Raw genomic sequence first — 22,487 nt, forward strand, 5'->3', positions numbered from 1 at the left:
CACATCAGAAGGACGGTGCTAGCGTGTCATTCTTGTGAGCATTGTAATGTAGAAATATAGTCATATTCTCCCCCAAAATGGTAATAAGTATTTTCATGGGGAACAAAATAGACATAAGGAGGAGGGGAGAGTTGTCAAGGGACATTCAGGAATTCTTTGGCCTGAAGAGAAACTACAGAGTTTTGTCTGATTCATGGTGGCATCAGTAGGGACTTTCCAATTTCTGGGAAACTTAACCCTACAAAGAAATTATTTCCAGTGGCTTGGTGTCGTGGAGATTTAGCTGACTTGAGCCAGAAGTAGGGGATTTGGAGGAAGTCTGCCTAATCGCGGGCAGTGGGAAATTGGGATAGAGCCAATGTAAATGTGGCAGGCTGGGAAACATTTTTGCAGACAGAAAGCATTTAAACAATTTTTTATTGTGGTGAAATATACATAACATAAAATTTACCATTTTAACCATTTTTAAGTATTCATTTCAGTGGTATTAAGTACATTCACATTGCTGTGCAACCATCACCAATATCCATCTCCAGAACTTTTTCATTATCCTAAACTGAAGCCCTGTATTCATTAAACAATTACTTTTCATTGCCCCCTTCCCCCCGCCCCACCCCTGGAGACCACTATTCTACTTTCTGTCTCTATGAATTTGACTATTCTTGGAACTGCATGTAAGTGGGATCAAATAGCGTTTGTCCTTTTATGTCTTGTTTATTTCACTTTGTGTAATGTCTTCAAGGTTCATCCATTTTGTAGCATGGGTCCAATTCATTCCTTTTTGAGGCTGAAAAATACTGCATTGTATGTATATATCACATCTTGTTTATCCAGTCATCCATTGATGGACACGTGAGCAGTTTCCAGCTTTTGGCTCTTGAGAATAATGTTGCTATGAATACTTACTTACAAATACCTGTTCAGGCTCTTGCTTTCATTTCTTTTGGGTATATACTTACAAGTGGAATTGCTGAGTCGTATGATAATTCTATTTTTCTGAGGAACCACTATTTGGTTTTCCACAATGGCTGCACCATTTTACATTTTCACCAGCAATACACAATGGTTCCACTTTCTCCACATCCTTACCAACACTTGTTATTTTCTGTTTTTTTCTTTTTTAAAAATTTTATTTAAATCCAAATTAGTCAACATACAGTGTAATAATGATTTCAGGAGTAGAATTTAGTGATTCATCACTTACATATAACACCCAGTGCTCATCCCAACAAGTGCCCTTCTTAGTGTGCATCACCCATTTAGCCCATCCCATCACCCAACACCCCTCCAGCCACCTTCAGTTTGTTCTCTATAGCTAAGAGTCTCTAATGGTTTACCTCCCTATCTCTTTCTCTTTTATTTTTCCTTCCTTTCCCCTATGTTCATCTGTTTTGTTTCTTAAATTCCACATATGAGTGAAAGCATAATATTTCTCTTTCTCTGACTTATTTCACTTAGCATAATACATTCTAGTTGCATCCATATTGTTGCAAATGGTGAGATTTTGCTCTTTTGGATTGCCAAGTAATATTCTATTTTATATATATATATATATATATATATATATATATATATATATATATATACATACACACCATATCTTCTTTATCCATTGGTCAGTCGATGGATATTTGGACTTTTTTCCATAAGTTGGCTCTTGTTGATAGTGCTGGTATAAACATTGGGGTGCATGTGCCCCTTTGAATCAGAATTTTTGTATCCTTTGGATAAATACTTAGTAGTGCATACTGTTTTCCAGAGCAGCTGCACCAGTTTGCATTCCCTCCAGAAGAGCAAAAGGGTTCCGCTTTCTCTGTGTCCTCACCAACATCTGTTGTTGCCTGAGTTGTTAATTTTAGCCACTCTTACCTGTATGAGGTGGCATCTCATTGTGGTTTTGATTTGCATTTCCCTGATGATGAGTGATGTTGAGCATCTTTTCATGTGCCTGTTAGCCATCTGGATGTCTTCTTTCGAAAAGTGTCTGTTCATGTCTTTTGCCCATTTCTTCACTGGATTATTTGTTCTTTAGGTGTTGAGTTTGATAAATTTTTTTTTATATAGATTTTGGATACTACCCCTTTATCTGATAAGTCATTTGCAAATATCTTCTTTCTTTTTTACTTTTTTTTATTATTTAAAAAAAATTTTTTTTAACGTTTATTTACTTTTGAGACAGAGAGAGACAGAGCATGAATGGGGGAGGGTCAGAGAGAGAGAGGGAGACACAGAATCTGAAACAGGCTCCAGGCTCTGAGCTGTCAGCACAGAGCCCAACGCGGGGCTCGAACTCACGAACCGTGAGATCATGAACTGAGCCGAAGTCGGACGCTTAACCAACTGAGCCACCCAGGCGCCCCTCTTCTTTCTTTTTTAAATAGTCATTCTAATGAGTGTGAAGTGGAATCTCATTATGATTTGGTTTACATTTCCCTAATGATTAGTGATGTTGAGAATCTTTTTACGTGCTTATTGGGCATATATATGTACATATATATATATATATATATATATATACACGTGTATATATATAAAATTTCCTTAAGGAAATATTTATTCAAGTCCTTTGTCTATTTTTGAATTGGGTGCTTATTTTTTGTTGTTGAGTTGTAGGAGGTTTTTTTTTATGTATTCTGGATAACAGCCCCTTTTCAGATATAGAATTTGCAAATACTTTCTCTCTATTCATAGGTTACTTTCTCACTCTGTTGAGAGTATTCTTTGTAGCACAAAAATTCTTAATTTTGGTGAAGTTCAATTTAGCTGTTTTTTTCTTTTGCTGCCTGTGTTTTTGGTGTTGTGTCCAAGAAATCACTGCCAAGTCCAATGTCATGAAAATTTTCCCTGTTTTCTTCTAAGAGTTGTATAGTTTTAGCTCTTACGTTTAGATCTTTGATACACTTCAATTTTTGTATATGGTGTAAGGTAAAGCTCCATCTTCATTCTTTCATATGTGGATATCCAGTTTTCCCAGCACCATTAGATGAAGAGACTGTCCTTTCCCCACTAAATCGTGTTGGCACCTTTGTCAAAAATCATTTGATAATATACACTAGGGTTCATTTTGGGGGTCTCAATGATATGCCATTAATCTGTATATCTGTCTCTGTGCTAGTGCCACACTGTTTTGATTACTGTAACTTTGTAGTAAGTTTTAAAATCAAGTATGAGACATCCAACTTTGTCTTTCTCAAAATTATTTTGTTTGTTTGGGATCTCTTGAGATCCTATGTGAATTTTAGGATGGGATTTTCTATTTACACACACACACACACACACACACACACACACATACAATATTGTTAGGATTGCATTGAATCTTTAGGTTGCTTTGGAAGAAAGCATTTTAAAAAATCATTTCCACAAGTGATTCTTTATTGTTAAACCAACCCTATGTTTTATTTGTTGCTTGTTTAAAGCACGCTTTTAAAAAATATTTTATTTTTATTTTTATTTTTTTAATGGTTATTTATTTATCTGAGAGAAAGAGAGCAAGGGTGGAATGGCAGAGAGAGAGAGGGAGAGAGAGAATCCCAAGCAGGCTCCAAGCTGTCACCACAGAGCCTGACACACGACCCAATCTCACAAACCATGAGATCATGACCTGAGCTGAAATCAAGAGTCGGACGTTTGACCCACTGAGCGACCCAGGTACCTTATAAATATTTTACATTTATTTTTGATTGAAGTAGAGCTGACATACAATATTATATTAGTTTCAGGTGTGTGACACAGTGATTTGACACCTACATACATTTTGCAGTGTTTGCAATAAATGTTGTTACCATCTGTCACCATACAATGAAATTACAATAATATTCACTTTATACGTTATGTTGTACTTTACACCCCTGTGACTTATATACTTTATAAGTGGAGGCTTGTATCCTTAATCCACTTCACCTATTCCACCCAGCCTCCCAACACCCTACTGTCTGGGAATCACCAGCTGGTTCTTTATATTTGAGTCTGTTTCTTTTTTTTTTGTTTGTTGTTTTATTTTTTTACATTTCACATATAAATGAAATCATATGGCATTTGTCTTTTTCTATCTGACTTATTTCATTTAGCATAATACCCTCTATGCCTCTCCGTGTTGTCACAAATGGCAAGATTTCATTCTTTTTTATGGCTGAGCTATATATATATATATATTTATATTATTTGAATTAGTGTATTTGTTTTCTTCGGGTAAATATCCAAAAATGGAATTACTGGATCAAATGATATTTCTGCTTTTAATTTTTTAAAGAACTTCCTTATTGTTTTCCAGAATGGCTGCACCATTTACAGTCCTACCAACAGTGCATAAGGGTTCCTTTTTCTCCACATCCTCACCAACACTTGGTATTTCTTGTCTTTTTGATACTAGTCATTCTGACAGGTGTGAGGTGACATCTCATTGTGCTTTTGATTTTTATTTCCCTGATGATTAGTAGTGTGGAGAATTCTTTCATGTGTCTGTTGGCCATCTGTAGGTCTTAAAGTATACTCCTCAGTAAAGAATTTAGAAGAAGCAAAGAAAATAATAATGATAAAAATATGAAGAACAGAGCTCTGGATAGAAAGTCAGACATTTTCAGTTTTACGATATGTTTATGGATGCAGGCTGTGTCCTTTTGCAGGTCATTTGCATGTCCTATGCCTTGGTTTCCACCTGCTTTCAGACCCAAAGGATGTTAAAGTTACCTCAAAATGGCATACAACAATCAAGAATCTTGATATTATATGTAGAACTATAGAGCTATACAGAGATTTCATAGAAAAGCTTTACTAATGATTTATAGTTTCTGTTAAATTAATCACTTTATTTATTTGTTTGTTTGTTTATTTGTTTGTTTGTTTTAGAAAGAGATTATGAGTGAGGGAGGGGGCAGAGAGAAAGAAAGAATACCAAGCAGACTCCACACTCAGCATGGAGCCCAATGCGGGCTTGATCCCATGTCCCTGGAATCATGACCTGAGCCGCAATCAAGAGTCAGATGCTCAACTGACTGAGCCACCCAGGTTCCCAATTAATCACTTTGTTTAAGTCAAAGGAAATGAAAGAACCATATGTTTATTGACATGATAGTATATCTGCCTTATCTGATGAAGACGTCTACAAAGCTTTGAGGATTATCCAGAAGAAATAGTTTAAAAGGCTGAGAAGAAGTTTGGAACAATCTGCTGTACCCCAAAGCATAACTCAGCCATTCCAAACCTCCTTTCTTAGACAAGCTATTTCTTCTTGACCATATTACTGACACTACAAACATTTATAACACCAACCTAAAGTCAAGTGGAGTCAGAAGGCAGATGATACCCCCATATTACTATCAGCCAAATTTGGGCATTCCCTACTTAGGGACAAGAGGCAATACCTACAATCTTATGTCTAGATAATTTCTTTTAATTATTGCCTATATAAGTCGTTGCCTGTCCACCTCCTATATTAGTTATCTATTGCTATGTAACAAGTTAGCTTAAAACTTAGTGTCTACAAACAAACATTTATTGCATCCCAATTTCTGGGGATCAGGAATCCAGGAGAAGCTTATCTGGGTGCTACTGGTTCAGGGTCTCTCATGAGGCTACAATCAGGATAAGGGAAAATATTTAGGAATCATATATCTGGCAAGGGATTTATATACAAAATAGATAAGAAGTCGTACAGCTCAGTAGCAAGAAAACAAATAATTCCATTTTAAAATCAGCAAAGGACCTGAATAGACATTTTTCTAAACAAATATTCAAATAGCTAACAGGCACATGAAAAGGCACTCCACATCACTAATAATGAGGGAAATATACATCAAAAACAACATTGAGGTATCTCCTCACACCTATTTGAATGGCTGTCATCAAAAAGACAAGAGGTAACAAGCGTTGGCAAGGATGTGGAGAAAAGGGAAGACTGTACATTGTTGGTAGGAACATAAATTGGTACAACACTGGACAACACTATGGAGGATCCTCAAAAAATTAATAATAGAACTACCATATGATTTGGCAATTCCATTTCTGGGTATATGTCCAAAGGACATGAAATCATTATCCTAAAGAGATACCTGCACCCTCATGTTCATTGCAGCAGTATTTACAATAGCCAGGACATGGAAACAACCTAAGTGTTCATCAACAGATGAATGGATAAAGAAAATGGGACGTATATGTTATACGCATATGAATATTATTCAGCCATAGGAAGAAGGGAATCTTGCCATTTGTGACAACGTGGATGAACTCTGAGAGTATTTTGCTACATGGAGGAAGACAGAGAAAGACAAATACTGCATGATCCCACTTGTGTGTATGATCTATAAAAAACAAACTCATAGAAACAGAGAACAGATTAGTGGTGGCCGGAGGCAGCAGAAGGAGGATGGGGGAAACAAGTGAAGTTGGTCAAAGGGTAAAAACTTCTAGTTTGAAGATAAGTTCTCCTCATGGGGCACCTGGGTGGCTCAGTTGGGTAACCATATGACTTTGGTTTAGATCATGATCTCACGGTTTGTGGGTTTGAGCCCCGCATCAGGCTCTCCGCTGTCAGCACAGAGCCCACTTCAGATCCTCTGTCCATCTCTCTCTGTGCACCTCCTCTGCTCACATAGTCTCTCTCTCAAAAATAAATAAATGTATAAAAAAGAATAAAAGTTCTATCACAAGAAAAAAATGTGTAACTGTATGAGGTGATGGATGTTAACTAAACTTATTGTGGTGATCATTTTACAGCATATACATATATCAAATACACCTTAAACTGTACACCTTAAACTTGTCTGATGTTACATGTCAATTCTGTCTCAATTAAACTGGGGGAAAAGAAACAAATTATAAATTTCATTAGGAAAAGAAGATGTTCACATGCTTGAAAGTGACCTTATACTTGACTTTGTTTGTGAAGAGAATTGCCAGCCTGCTCTAATGAGCTTGAAATTCTTGTTCTTGGAAAGAAACGTCACTTTGATTCTTAACACAGGTGTAAGCTATACAATCACTATTGTGGAAACATTTTCTGTTTAATTATACTAAAGAGCAGACATTCTAATCTGTCTGGCTTGCCCTAGTCTAGAAGCAGGAGATTGGTCATCATGGCTTCTTGATGTCTTCTTTGGTTCCCAGGATTCTAAGAGATCAGTCTTCCTAATCTATCTCCTAGGCAAGTGACAGTGATGAGGTTGGGGCTAGAAAATATCAGCTGAGAGAGACCAGTGCCTCTGGAGCATCTCCTGAGTAGAGCACCTGTAACATTTGAAATCAATCATTCCTGAAGGGCAAGGCCGGCTCTGAGGTGGAAAAGAGCAAATGCGCCCTTTGTGCCCATCTGGCCTACTCATTCTCTGAGGAGCCTTCTAAAGGAAGGAAACAGTGAAAGGGCTCACTTGCCACAGAATAATTATTCAGGCTGATAAGGAACAAAGAGACCACTGTCGGTGGGGTTGGCAACCAAAGACCAGGAGCTTGGAGCTGGATTTCCTCCAGCGTCCCTGGGCTGCTGGAAGATTGGATCATTAAGAGTTTATGGCCTCATGGAGCTATTTTAAGCCTGTTCCATCGCTTGATGCTAGCCTCGAATTCAAGCTGCCACAGATTCTTTTATCCCCCAGGAACTGTGGCTTGGGCTGAACAAAAGAGAGGCTGCTCCTTTGGAGGGAGGAGGGCCTGGGGCTGAGAGATGGGGTTGCAGAGAAAAGGGTTTGTTGGACCTAATGAGCTGCCTGTGGTGCTGCTGTCACTGCCGTTGCCACCACAGCTGTTCATATGCTGTTCCTATTCTCAGGCAGCTGACCGGATGGGGCATGCTCACATGGAATCAAAAACAACCGCTCTTACTACTCTGAGTAAGGCAAAGTGGTACCAAGTAAGAAAACTATGTCCTAATCTCCTTGTTTGGAGGTAAGAAGAGTAGAGAATGAGGAAGACAGGGCCCCTCCAGGGGCTAACTGGTCATTCCAGAAGCAAAGCAAAGCAAAGCAAAGCAAAGCAAAGCATCACATTTGACCTGAGGTATCTAATAGCAGAGGACCACCATGCCTTCTGCTCAGAGACCTAAAATCCCAGGCTTTTCTTCTTGGATGCTCCCTTTTAGAGGTGTGTAGAACGCATAACTGTCTTGGAAAAAAAAAAACAGCAAAACATAGTAATAATGTTAGTGAGTGTTCCCAGAGATTTTCAAGATCCATGGGTCCCCACTAGAAACTAGATCCCAATAAGTCATTCAACAGAAAGTTTTTGAACACCTATTATATGCCAGGAACTAACCTAGGCCAGTTGGATATAACAGTGAACAAAGCAGACAAACATCTTTACCCTCACGGAGCTTCTACCCTAATAGAGGGTGACAGACCATAAACAAGATAATTTATTAAATAAATACTGTGTCAAATGATGATGGATATTCTGAAGAAAAGAAAATCGGAGTTGGAAAGGATGCGAAGCACAGGCTGGGTGGTGGGGGTTATGATTTTAAATAGGTCAGGGAATATCTCATGGAGATGGGGATATTTGAGCAGAGACTTAAAAGAAGTGAGGGAAAGATTCATGTGAATAGCTGTGGGGAGATTGCTCCAGGCAGAGGGAAGATCATGTGCCAAGGTCTGGCATAGTTCAAGAACAACATGGAGGCTAGTGTGGTTGAAATGGTATAAGGGAGGAGTGAAATGATAAGAGTTGAGGTTGAAGAGATAACAGAGGGCCAAATAATGGAGTGCCTTATAAATTAAAGATTTTAATGTTATTATGAGCGAGACGGGAGGCCATTGGAACGTTTTTGTAAAGGAGTAACATAATCTTATTTATGGTTAAAAACAATCATTCTGACTGCTTGAAGAATAGACTATAAGGAAGAAGGGTAGAAGTGGGAAGACCTTTAGGAAGGAATTGTAGTAATCCAGGCAAGAGAGTATGGTGATTTGGGCCAGTGAGGCAGTGTAGAAAGATGAGAGGTGGTCAAATTCTGATATACTTGAAAAGTAGAGCTGACTGAATTTGCTGTTGGATTGGATATGGATGATGTAAAGAAAGTAAGTTAGGGGTCATGAATGACTGCAAGACTTTTGGCCTAAGCAATTGGAAGGATAAAATTCAGCAACAAGATGGGAAAGACAAGTAGAGAAACAGATTTGAGAGGTGCAAGAAAATCAGAGTTTGATAATTAATGGACTTGGGTTTGCCCAGGTCTGGAGGCACTAGAAAAAAGGTCAGCAGCTGGTGGCTGCACTGGTTGGGTCATGGTGGAAAATGGATTGGAACAAACCTCAGCATAGCTGCAGATAGAGCCAGCTGGTGGTGTTTTGGGGAAATGGACCCAGGTGGACATGAGCTGCTCTTCCTCTGCTCTCCCTTCTCCTGCCTGGAGTCCAGTGCCTCCACTGCCCCACTCAGCTCCATACCGCTTGGTCAATCCCTCACATCTAGTCTTGGGGATGATAAGCTTTCTGTAAAGATCAAGATACTATTTTAAACTTTTTGGGCTGGTTGATCACTGTTGTAGTTACTGAACTCTGCCACTGTACCTCAAAATCAGTCATAGACAATGCGTAAGTCAATGTGTATAGGTATGGTCCGAGAAAATTCTATTTTCAAAAGTATAGCATGACTTGATTTGGCCCATGAGCCAAGTCCCCATGCCCTGGTCTAGATCTATGAAGAGCTACCCACAGAAACACAGGTCTCACATGGCCACTCAGCCTTATAACACATGTACAATCTAACTCCAAGATGAAATATTAGAGAGGTATCTGTGGGCAGCTATCTCTCAAAGATGGCTGTATTTTAATGTTTTAGTGGCAGAACCAATGGTCTCACTGGCATGCTTTTACTCTATAAAGTGACTAACCAAAGTTGGAACTCAAAATGCCCTTCATTTCAAATAAGGGGAAACAAAGGTGATTCATAAGCATTTCAATTTTTCCTGAATTGACTCCTATTACTTTAAACATAAGTTACTGGCCACTTCTCTACAACTGTCTCTGTCCTCCCCAAGTCAACTAACATGTCCCAGGTCCTATCCCTCTCAGGGCCCTGCCAGGTGACTAATCCAGTTATAAATTATTAATGGCATCTACCTCCCAGAAAATTTAAACTCCAAAGCCTACTTTTGAGGATGGGGCACTAAATGGCCTGCCCTTTCTGAGGTCTGCACAAGTTTGTTGGTACACCTCCCTGCTCCAAGTGTATAGGGCAGCTCAGCTCACATGAGTAACCTTTGAAATTCAGTGGGCCTCTGTCAGATGGGCTGTTGCCATGAGTGTATTTGAATAATGCTTTTTATTTATGAAAAAAGTTTGGAAATATTTAAAAGATGTAGAGAAAAATGTGAACACACCCATATACTCACCACCCAGCTTAATAAATAAAATATTAAACATCTATTCAAAACCCTTTGTCTCCCCTCCCTGGTGTCATTTTCTTCCCCGTCTGCACAAAAGTAACCTCTATCTTGAAGACAGTTGTGTCCTTCCTTTGTGCTTTTTTCTACATATGAATGTATACAGATGATGCCTCCCTAAACAACATAGTATTGCTTTGAATGCTGATAACATTTGTATCAATGACGTAATATTGTAAACATGTTTTCAAGTTGGATCCATAATTGATACATGTGCTTCAAGTTCATTCATTTTCACTATCTTATATTCTTCCATTGTAAGAGTATACTGTTTACTCATCAATGATTTCTTAGGCTGATTCCCATTTTACACCATTTCATAAAATGCTGCAGTGGGCATTTTGGTTTAGTCTCCTAGTACCATATGTCAGGGATGAAATGCTGCTATTTTTCTGAGCTCCTCTCCAAGTCTCCATGGAACCTCCCTCTATATAAGAATGGCATATGTGGAAAGATAAACCCCATCTTGGACCAAAACACTAAAACACCTTCAGAATTCTCTTATCTCTGCGCACCTGGGTGGCTCAGTTGGTTAAGCATCTGAGTCTCGGTTTTGGCTCAGGTCATGATCTCACGGTTTCGTGAGTTCAAGCCCCTCATCGGGCTCTGCACTGATGGTGTGGAGCCTGCTTGGGATTCTCTCTCTCTCTGCCCCTCCCCTACTCATCTTGTCTCTCTCAAAATAAATAAATTAATTTAAAAAATTTTTTAATAAAAAAAAAAGAATTCTCTTATCTCACTGTCATTGGGTAAAGAGTTTTGACCTAAACCAAAATGATCAAGCCAGGAGAACCTATCAAGGTCACCTGCTGCCTTGATTCTCGGTTCATTATTTTGGTTCCCGAGTGTCAAAGCAAAATATTTTTATTTGGCAGCAGGTTCTTCTGGCCTGGTCCGATGGATTCACATGTATCCATGATGGTGGAAGACAAGCAGTCAATAAGAATCGGATTGCAATGTCATTCTATCAAATATCACGTGTGACAGGAGGCCTCCAGACTGTGGAGTCAAACTCAGAATGTCTTGTAGTACAAAGGCAGAAGGTAACTGAATAGCCAGCCACCCCCTGGATTTCCATGTTGTTCTCCAGGATTTTCCTGCTGTTGCTCTATTGTAGAGCTGGACAAAAGAGTATCTGATGTTTATGGGTCTCCACCCAAGAGGACTCATGTTATAAGTCAGTGCACATGTCAACAGTGTGGACATTGATGTGGACTGTTTTTTTCTCATAGCACATTTCCTGAAAATTTCTGTTCCTCAACGTGTGCCTTTACCCCCTTTATAGAGCTACACATAGAGACTTTCAATTCTCAGGGTATGACGAAAACAGGAAAAGAAGTTCTGAAGCATCAGGGGATATTATCACTTAAGTCAGGTTATAATAGAGATACTTTCTGTCTTTTTGCATCTATTCACTACATCCTTTATTTCATAAGTCTCTGATGCCACTGTCCTTAAAAACCCAAAGAATCACCATAATTCTTGTATCTATATATAGCCTCCTTGCACTGTGGTTGATCTGAAAAAAACTACAGTTTAAATTCGTACAGACAGGTTTACTTTCTTAGATTAAGTCATTACTGCCACCACATACTTTCTCTGTGAATTCCTTTTAGGTATGTAGCCTAAGGCCAGGCAGTCCTCCTAAGTTACCCTAACAACTCACACGCCCTATTCCACACACAAAATCTGTTTCCCACTCCACATTCCAGTGCTTTCTCAGAAAAAGTTAAGCTGTTTCTACCTGATACAAAATCAAGATGTAAACCAGAGTAGCTCTCAGTATTGTGTGTAAAAACTGTCACATAGTCATACAAGAAACCATGGTCAAGCAAATTAATTTGGATTGTGGTTAATAATTTTGGCAATTGTGATAATTATTACCAATAGTAAATGCGCAACGAAAGCTGGCAAAGGGACTCATTTAAAACTTTTTATTTAAAAATGTATGCATTTATTTTAACACGTTAGGAAAAATGCAACTATTATATCAGATTCATTTAGTTTCAGAAATGCTATTGCTTAGGGTGAGGACACATTTTTAAAAAAATTAATCCATTTTATGAAAGTTATTAACTGAAAAAGATTAAGTGAATAGCACAGGTAATTTGTAGATATAGGAAAAATAGTGAAGGTCTTATGTAAATGAACAATCCTTGGAAAATACTGACAAGGCAGATGTTTTTGTTTACTTCCAAGGATTCTCAAGAAATGACCCAGGAGCTCTAAAGCTAATTTGAATATTATTTGAAGATATTTGTAGATAGCTTAAAATTTGTAACTAAAAAAAGTAACTAAAAACAACACATATGTTAAAGAATGTTCTATATGCCAAATTTTTACACAATGAAGGCCAACAATGCATTGACTTGAGCTGCTCCATAGTTTCATTTTTCTGTGCAGAAGTCAAAATAAATTTCATTTGCCATTCAGTTTAATCAAAGAATGTAATGTAACTCTCTCTCTCTTTCTCTCTCTCTCTTAAAAATAAATAAATATTAAAAAGGGGGGGCATGTGGGTGGCTCAGTCGGTTAAGCATCCGACTTCAGCTGAGGTCATGATCTCATGGTTCATGAGTTCAAGCCCGGCGTCGGCCTCTGTGCTGACAGCTCAGAGCCTGGATCCTCCTTCGGATTATCTGTCTCCCCCTCTCTCTGCCCCTCCCCTGCTCACACTCTGTCTCTGTCTCTGTCTCTCTCTCCTTCTCAAAAATAAATAAATATTAAAGGAAAAGAATGCATTGTAACTCAACAGTATGCAGTTGGACAAGAGAATAAAAAGCATTACCATTTGTAGGGCGCCTGGCTGGTTCAGTTGATGGAGCATGCAACTCTTGACCTCGGGATTGTTGAGTTCTAGCTCCATGTTGGGTGTAGAGATTACTTAAAAATAAAATCTAAAAAAAATACTATTACCATTTGCAAATAGTTATCTTTGTGGGTCAGAATATTCTTACTACCATGCAACCAAAACCAATTACAGATTTAGATTGGTACAACTGCATCGTAACTCCCAATTTCAAATGTTTGTGTTTATCATAACAGTTTTAGATTAATTTTCCTTATAATAAGTAAATATGTGTTTGGGTTATCAAATAAATTGATATTAATAAAATACTGCTTTTATCCATTTTAATATATTGAAGTCCTATATAGAAATTTATTTGTAGGGTCACCTGGGTGGCTCAGTCGGTTAAGCCTCCGACTTTTGATTTCTGCTCAGGTCATGATCTCACAGTTTGTGAGTTCAAGCCCCACTTCAGGCTCTCTGCTGATGGCATGGAGCCTGCTTGGGATTCTGTCTCTCCTTCTCTGCCCCTCCCCTGCTTGTGTGTGCATGCTGTCTCTCTCTCTTTCTCTCAAAAATTAAAAAAAAAATTTAAATTAAAAAGAGAACTTTCTTTGTATAGGCAGTTTCATTAATAAACAGGCTTGGAAGCCACTGATGGAGATGAAGCAGACAGTTGAATTACTAAATTTTTCATTCTCACAACATATTGAGACTCTATAAAATGAGAGAGAGGGAGATTCTGCTTAGTAATAAGAGTTAACATTCATTTAGCACTTCTTACAACAGTCAGAATAGGGGAGGTGTGTTACAGTAACAAATGATTCCAAAAACTTAGTTGTGAACCACAAAGGGATGTTTTTTACTCGTGATATGTGTCCAGCATGGCTTGGTTGAACCTCTGTTCCATATTATTTTCACTCTGGAACCCAGGCTAATAGATCAGATGCTGTCTGGAGCATTGCAGTTAACATAACACAGGAGAAAGAGAATATGATAAAGCACACCCTGGCTCTTAAAACTTCTGCCTGTATGTGACTCATGCCATCTTTGCTTGTATTTTATCGGCCAAAGCGAGTCGTATGGCCAAGCCTGAATTCAACAGGGCAGAGATGTATAATCATTCCACAGAGAGAGGCACTTCAAGGAGAGGCAAGAAATATAGGTGAACAGTACTGTAATCTACCATTCTTATTATGAGTGAGGCTCTCTTCATCTACGTTTACAACAACCTTATAGAGTAGGTACTATAATTACCCCATTATAGAGATGAAGAAATGAAGGCTTAGAGTTTCATGACTTTTTTGAAGGTCACACGGTTGAGTAGTAGCCAAGCCGGGATTTAGAACCCAACAGCCTGACTCCAGAGCCTGTGCTCTTAAACACCATACTGTAGCATTTACATTGGGCTTCTCGTCAAACCCATGAGTACTACTCTTAGCCCTAGCCCAACGGGGGTGTTTTAAATAGGTTATGAAATTACACCAAAGGCTATGTATGACTCCGGAGGCAACTTCAGTATAATTCCAGCGTAACGATTAATGAATGAATTCCACAAAGACAATAGTTCCAGTCATCTTTAAACATCAAAGTCAAACACATTCAAAATAGTGACAGTTCATTACAACTCAATTTTTGTAACCAAAAATTAAATATATATATAAATATATATATTTAAAAATATCACTGCCAGTCTTGGAATTAAGCACACCATGTAATCTAATTTTTCCCTTTCCCTGGATAGAAATAAGCCACCAGATGCACAGGCTCACCTAGGCCTGCTTTCAGAGTGTCCTATTTATACTCAAGAAAAAGTGAACCCCGAAGCAAGGATGCTCATTGGGCAGACTCTAAAACTAAACTCTAACTAAAGAAGGACCCATAGGCCTTAGGGTCAGAGGATCCATACTCTTGGGAACAATGCCACTAATATTGCAGCTTCTGGGTAGAGCCAGGACCTGAGTTTCTGTATAGACATGAGGCCCCTGAGGACCAGAGTCAATCAGGAAACAAGCAGCTAATTGGAAAAGGTAGGTGGAATTGTGGAATTCAGGCCCTCTAACAAACCAGGGCAATACATCCCTGGCCACAGTCCGATCAAGTTCACAGGTTGAAGGCTAGAGGTAAATTCCTATGGATAGATTCCATAGCCATAGTAACAATCACTGGACCCTTCCTGCCTCGTTTCCTAATATTCATGTCTTTTTCTAGAATATTAATAAACTTTTAAGCAGGTAAGTGAGCAGACAAAAGTCTGTTTTTAGTATAAAATCTGCAAAATATTTCCGTTGAGCATACTTGGGTTTTAACTCATTTTGTCCTTGTAACAACCCTATGAGGGAGCTACTCTGATTAGCCCGACTTTTTAAATGAGTGAACTAAAACTTACAGAGCTATGGTAACTTGTCCATACTCCAACCAGGGAGACTTTGTGTCTCTGCATTTCCAGCACCTCACACAGTACCTGACACACAACTGGTGCTCAGAAAGTAGTTGAATGAATAAATGAATGAATGAATGAATGAGCAAGCAATAGCTTCTTTTCACACTATGTGTGAGCCATTGTGACTCACCTCTGTTATATCCTCTCTGGTCTCATCCTTCATCACTCAGACTGGGCCACCATCACTGTCTGACCTTTTCCAAGGCCTAGGGTTGGATGGCAGTGGAAGGAAGAGGTTGCTTAGTCAATCAACTTCAAATTCTTTGTTACCACATTTGCCCTTAAGAACAAACAAGTTAATGTAATCAGGAGGAGGCAGCTCTTGGGAAAATGTTTTCCCACTACATGCCTCACCTCATATGTTTCCAAACACAGTCTCCACAGGCCCCACATTTTTTTTCTAATACAATTTGCACTCCCCATCCAAGCAAGGCAATTTAAAAAAGGGCACCATTCTGTATTAAAAATTTTGGTCTTGATTTTCAGCCATCAATCGAATTAACCACATTTTGCCCTTGGAAAGGTTGCATTCCTGATTCTCTCTGCCATCTCACTTATAAAGGCAAAGAAGGGAAGTGGGGTGCCAGGGAGAAGGCATCAGCTTGGCATCTGTGGCATGAGCACTCCAGAAATTCCATTCTCTGCAAAATCTACGTCTCCTGTAGGTGTTGTGGCTGGGGCCCACAACTAGGGACAGAGGCCACACAGCTGCTCTCCTTTTAGCCCCCTTTCTCTACCTTTATCAAAGGCAGAAAGGTGCTGATTCAAGGGGACAGGGACTTGCCTTTTAGAATCCCCTTCCCTGAAGACTTTAAGGATGCAAGGAACTTTGATCTACCAGGGCAGTGGTTTTCAACTATTTCTTAGCTCTGAAACTGTTGCTAAAAGTGAACCCCAATATATAAAATAGACAAAAAGGGTAGTGACTCTGGATAAAGTAGAGAAGGGGACCTAGACCTCTGAGAGCTTTGTCTCCCTATATCAGGCTCTGGGGACTATCCATGAACCCAAGAGGGTACAGAACACTATTCAAAGGTCACTGCCCTTGACTGTAAGCTCCATAGCAGAGGAGTGTGGACTGTGTCTGGCTTACTTGCCTCTGTATTCCCAGCTCTGTGTTGTGTGCCTGGAGCATAGTAGGAGTATCATAATCATATATTGAGTGAATAGGAGGTACCAGTGTCTCGTGGCAGCGGCTGTTGGTTAAGTGACTCATTGTCCTGTGATGTGTGCATGTGCCTGTGCATGTGCACTGGTGGGAAGGTGGATTCAGAGCTGAATGTTGGAACGGACCAGAGATGAAATGAGTGACCACGTCTCTGATGGTGAAGAGAAGCTGAATGGTGAATGATGAATGGGTATCCAGGCTGCTAGGTTCTTCAGATTTGCCAGCAAAGCTGGTTGGTTTGCTCCTTCATTTGTTAGATAGGGATCTCCTGCCATGTGTCAGGTTAGCTCCTAAGAGACAACAATGACTAAAACCCAGTTCCCTGCTGTCACAGGACTTATAGCCTTAGAGAAGGAGAGATGAAAACAAACCAGTGGCAATAAAGTAGTATAACAGTGAGAGTGGATATCATTACTTAGCTCTGACTGTCAGACTAGGTTTTGGATTTTTAGTCTATACACAAGTTGTTTTTTTTTAACATGAGACTCCCCAGCTAAATAAAGTACACAAAGGACAAAGTGCATCTGAATTTCTACTAATCTTTCACCAAAAATTTGCTTTTACTTTCATTGTTAACATAGGCAACAAAGGATAGCAATATTAGCCATACCTGTGACTGTGTCAGCAGTAGATATCACAGACACTTTCATACCACATTAATAATGCTGTAGTTCTCTCAAAATATTATTTACCCTCATCATTAGTTTGAAATTATGGTGGTTACTTGACCTGCCACTAGATCTTATCACTTACGCCATTAACAAAGAAACACAGGTACTAGTCTGTCACGATTTTTTAAACATATTTTGATAACTGAATTTCAATATCGTTGGCTTCCTTTGTAATCCTGTGTACCTTATTTTTTCTATTGAAGCATATGATTCTAGGAAGGGATCCATAGGGGACCATCATACTGCCAAGGGAGGTCACCATGTCACAAAATGGTTAAGAACCTCTATTAGACAATAGTCTTAAGAGTAACGTTTCATCAGGGAAGAAGAGAATTTTCAAATACCAGCGGCTCCATGTATGTAGTCCAAGCGACGCATGGGGTTTGACTATAAGCCATGAGTAAAGAGAACTCAGTGGGGGGTGCAGAAGGAGGTTCCACCTGCCTGGGAATGAAGAGATGTGGACTGTAAAAGAAAGTAGAGAAGGAGAGGAGCAGGCGGACAGCTATCAGAGAGGCCTGTAGGAAACCACCAAAGCAGTGAGGGACAAACTAGGAAGCTGTGAATCCCCCTTGGAGGAGACCTGCATTTACTTTGGTGCTGGAGCAATCTGGCGTCCAAATGGACAGCAACAGGGGAGGGAGGTCTCTAAGTTCACGGGCCTGATCTAACACTTGTGTTTCTTCATAGCCTGCACGTGGCACGTGGAACATCCAAAATGAGAAGGAGTAGAGAGGACGAGTGGGCCACCGGATGCCTATGTTTGGAATGAAGAAGTTACAAAATCAGGGGGCTTTGGAACCAGAAACAAATCACCAGGGCTATAGATTTAACAACAGGTGCAACCAATGAAGTCCCTAAAAGACCAGAAAGGACCCACTGCACTTCAGCAGACATTAGCACAGGGGAATAGAGACTGTTCCAGACCAGCCACTCCATAGCAGAAAACAGCATGGATCCAAGGCTCTATTCTCCTCAACCTCACTGCTTCCAGACACCGTGTTTTGTAAGAGGAGGAAAAATGAGGTTAAAATATGCAAGACTCAGCATTTTATCCAGAGGCAGAGTCTTTCAACTGACACAATGAATTGTGTGTCTGTACTTCCAACCCCCTACCCAGCAGGATGGGAAGCTCCTGGGGGTAGTTTAGTTCAGTTCTAGAGAACATTTTTGCACATCTGAGTTGCCGGGTATACATTCCAACTCTGCTGTATGTGTTTTGGCACCATGATATAGAAGTCAGTTCAGAGTCAAGAAGAGGACAAAGAGAGAAGCGTTCGGTTCCAGGAGGTTGTGGGTGGTGGGATAGGTGGGCGAGGAAAGGCTGCGCTGAGGAGGCAATGCTTGAGCTGTGCCTTGAAAGCTGAGCAGGTTTTCCAGAGGCAGTAGTTAGGCACTGCACTTACAAACTCAAAATCTTGGTGGAGAAAGTAACAGTCTACGAGGTGTGATTCGAAGGGTACCAGGAAAAAATGTCCAATGCCCCCTAGAAAGCTCCTAGAATACCACTATTAAAGATCTATGCCTCTGGTCTTCAGTGTCTTCTAAACCAGCGTTTCTCCAGCTGTAATATGCTGATGAATCACCCGTGGATGTCCTTAAGGTACAGACTGTGATGCTGTAGGTCAGTAGTGGGGCCGGAGATCCTGTATTTTTAACATGCTCCCAGGGGATGCTGGTGTTGTTGCTCTACGGACCACACTTCGCTTTTCCTTTTTAAATATGGAACACTCCGCAAATTTCTGTGTCATCCTTGTGCAGGGGTCATGCTAATCTTCTCTGTATCAAGTTTAGTACATGTGCCGCCAGAGCGAGCAGGGGACCACACTTTGAGTAGCAAGGCTCTAGCTAATGATAGCTAACATTTATCCTGTCCTTTTTGCATGACAGGCATCGTACAAAGCCCTTCGTGTACTATCACTGCGTCTAATCCTCATGGCAACCTTATGAGGGAATTGAGAGTTTCCTGTAGGTTGAAAGTTACTGAAGTCTCGAATTCAGAGAATTCTCACTCATTGGCCCAAGGCCACTGCTGTGATGAAACTGGAAATTGTATGCAGGCTGCCTCATCCTAGACCCAAGCTTGTGAGTCTGTTCGACTCTATTCTCTCCCGGAAGGAGTTACACCTTAAGGTGACAGTTTTAGTTCTGTTTTTTGTATTTTTTTAAGAAACGGGACCTTTTCATAGCAGGCAGTATGTATAACAGATACAAATGTAATTTATCTGTTTAGCAAAACTGGGGACCCCAAAGCCCACTTGCCCACTCATGTTCCACAGCAGCCCCCAGAGCATCACCTCAGAACCCTCAAATTTTGGTAAACTCAGTGTGCAACCCAGTGCTTACAGATGTTATAAGTTACTCTTTCTGGTGAGATGAGTAGACAGTCGACCGAGAACAAACTCAGCATCTGAATGGAAGCTCAGTCAGGGGTGCTGGAACAGAGGAGGTGCCAAAAGGAAAGATAGCAGCTGACAAACCCAGATACTGCTGACATTCCTGTTTTCTCAGAGCTAGTTCTATCTTGGTACCATCTTCCCTGAGGTCTGTCTGGGTTTACCTGGTCTCTCAGCTTCTCCCCACCATTAGCTTGTGCTTCTGCTCTCAAGAGGAGAAATGGCCTTCTGGTTTGCTCCTCACAGCCTTTCAGTTAGATGCTCCCTCAATGCCCTGACAACCAGGGCTTGTGCCTTCCTGGGCCAGGCCTTAAAAGTATTTAGTTCCATGGCTTTAAAACATTGCTCTGCGTAACCTGGAGCTCCTCCAGACCCTTCCATCACTGTACTTGGCAAGGGGGGTGAAAGTATGAAGAAAGAGCAGAGTTGGTTAGCAGGGTAAAATAACTTTTCCATCACAGAAGAAGAAAGTCTGAGAGCCTAAGGAATTGAGAGTTCCAATGCTGATTTTTTTTCCTGATGCAAACCATGCTGTATGGGCATTCTGAGTCCTCCTCTGCTGACCGTGCCTGAGTAATGCTCTGACTCTTAGATTCTGACATGGGCTGTGAAATGCTTCCCACTGCTTGCCTGAACCTGGTTATCTCTCCTCCTGGAGCCAGGGGAAACTTTCTGCCATGAGTCTCAACCAATTCTGGAAATAGATACCAGGTAACTATTTCAAACACATTTCAAACCAGGGCACCTGGGTGGCTCAGTCGGTTAAGGGTCTGACTTCAGCTTGGGTCATGATCTCGCGTCGGGCTCTGGGCTGACAGCTCAGAGCCTGGAACTTGCTTCAGATTCTGTGTCTCCCTCTCTCTACCCCTCCCCAGCTTGCTCTCTCTCTCTCTCTCTCTCAAAAATAAATAAACATTAAAAAATTTAAAAAACCCACATTTCAACCCTAGGATTGTCTCTGATCATGCTGTAGTCTCTTCCATCCAGCTACCTGCTCAAGTGTCAACTCCTGACATTAGAGTAGGCAGCTCGGTTCTAACAGAATACCTGGGGGACCGCAAAAAGGAAGTCATGGCCAAGTATCAGGAAAGTCAGAGGCCTCTTTTGGCAGCCCTATACAAGAAGCTGGGTGAAACCAAGATGGTGGGCGCTATGATAGGAAACCATTGACCCAAATGAGGAAGAAAAGACCGGAAACCCTGCTTCCAAGAAATCTTCACTCCAAGTAAAGAATATTCCACCCCCTAGCTAACAACTGTCAATAAAAGATAGAAACCCAAACCCCAGGGCATGCAGTTCACTCGCTCTCACTCTCTTGAACTCTCCTGCTTTCAGCTATCGAGAGTATACTTTCATTTTAATAAACTTCCCCACTTGTATTGCTCATCCACTGTGTTGTGTCTGTCCTTGAACTCTTTCTCTTGACGAGACTAAGAACCTTCAGGGATGTCTTTAGGACAGGCTGGTTCGAGGCCCTAGAGCCCAGGGTCTCCCCAGGCCACCCTGCAACACTGAGAGAAGCCTTCCCTGACCATCCCACCTAAAGAAGCACTCCCATGCCCTGCTTTGTGCTCTTCATAGCACTTATCATTGCCCGGCTTTAGGTTATTTATTTATCACCTCCCTCTTCACTATAATGTAAGCTCCAGTTCACTATTATTACTTGCAGAACCTAGAGCATTGCTTGGGACATAATAGGTGCTCAACAAATATTTGTTCAATGAATGGACGGATGGATGGATGAATCTAATTCATAATGAACCACAGACTTAGAGCTTCTGTAGAGCTTCTCTTTTCACAAGAGCGCACATAAGTTTGTTTGCACATTCCCTGGAACATTGTAGTGGCTCAATAACGGACTGAATGAGAGATGGCTATGGGAAAGATGTGGCTTAGACCAATGATTCGTGTTATGTGTGAAGGCATTGTGGACAATCCCCACGCACACAAACCAGGGTAAAGCACTTTTAACATTATAAATACGGGGTTCCAGTTTTCAAATTACTTACAAATTTTGGAAAATTACAAACAGAAAATAGGAAAAAGAAAGATTGTTTTCATGATACTAAATACAAAAGGAACATGAGCTTTTTGTTTCTTGTGTAGGAGCTAAAAGGAGGCCACCCCAAAATGGGCCACATTGGCAAGAACACTATATTGAGTTAAAAGTAATCAAAATGTAACCTATGCAGGAAAAGCTCTCTTCCTTGTCCTCAACTGCCTAAATTCATGTTAGAAAGGAAAGCCTATGCTAGGAAGAGAGTTATTAACAGACTCCCCTTTACCTAAGAAACTTACCTGCATAATAGGGCAACCTTTGTTTTTCAAGACCTCTCCTCTCACCTTCCTCCCCTTTGTATCCTCAGACCCTATTCCTCTCCTTAGCTCATATAAGCTCCCTATTGCCTCATTGTCTTTGGACTTTCATGTCTTTGTGGATTCCCCAGAAGTACACCATTAAATTTGATTCTCTCCTGTTAATCTTTCTCATATCAATTTGATTCTTAGTCCATTTAGAAGTACCCGGAAGGCAGAAGATCTTCCTCCTTGACACTTGAAAGGTCAGCATAGACTTACAATGGTTGCAGGCAACTTTGGAGTGACAGTCCCCAGGGAACCTCTCTCTTGAAAATTCTGTGATTCTAAGCC

At 40.4% G+C, this 22,487-nt stretch overlaps 1 non-coding gene across 1 annotated transcript; it reads right to left on the reverse strand.

Moving 5' to 3' along the window:
- Positions 1-19,158: 19,158 nt before the first annotated feature.
- On the reverse strand, positions 19,159-19,265 carry LOC145714735 (U6 spliceosomal RNA). Its single transcript, XR_014136952.1, has one exon. It is a non-coding gene; the product is annotated as a U6 spliceosomal RNA (small nuclear RNA).
- Between the last annotated feature and the right edge of the window lie 3,222 nt (positions 19,266-22,487).

This window comes from Panthera onca, chromosome X (genome assembly GCF_046562875.1).
Source record: "Panthera onca isolate mPanOnc1 chromosome X, mPanOnc1 haplotype 2, whole genome shotgun sequence".
In the NCBI taxonomy this organism is placed as follows: Eukaryota; Metazoa; Chordata; class Mammalia; order Carnivora; family Felidae; genus Panthera; species Panthera onca.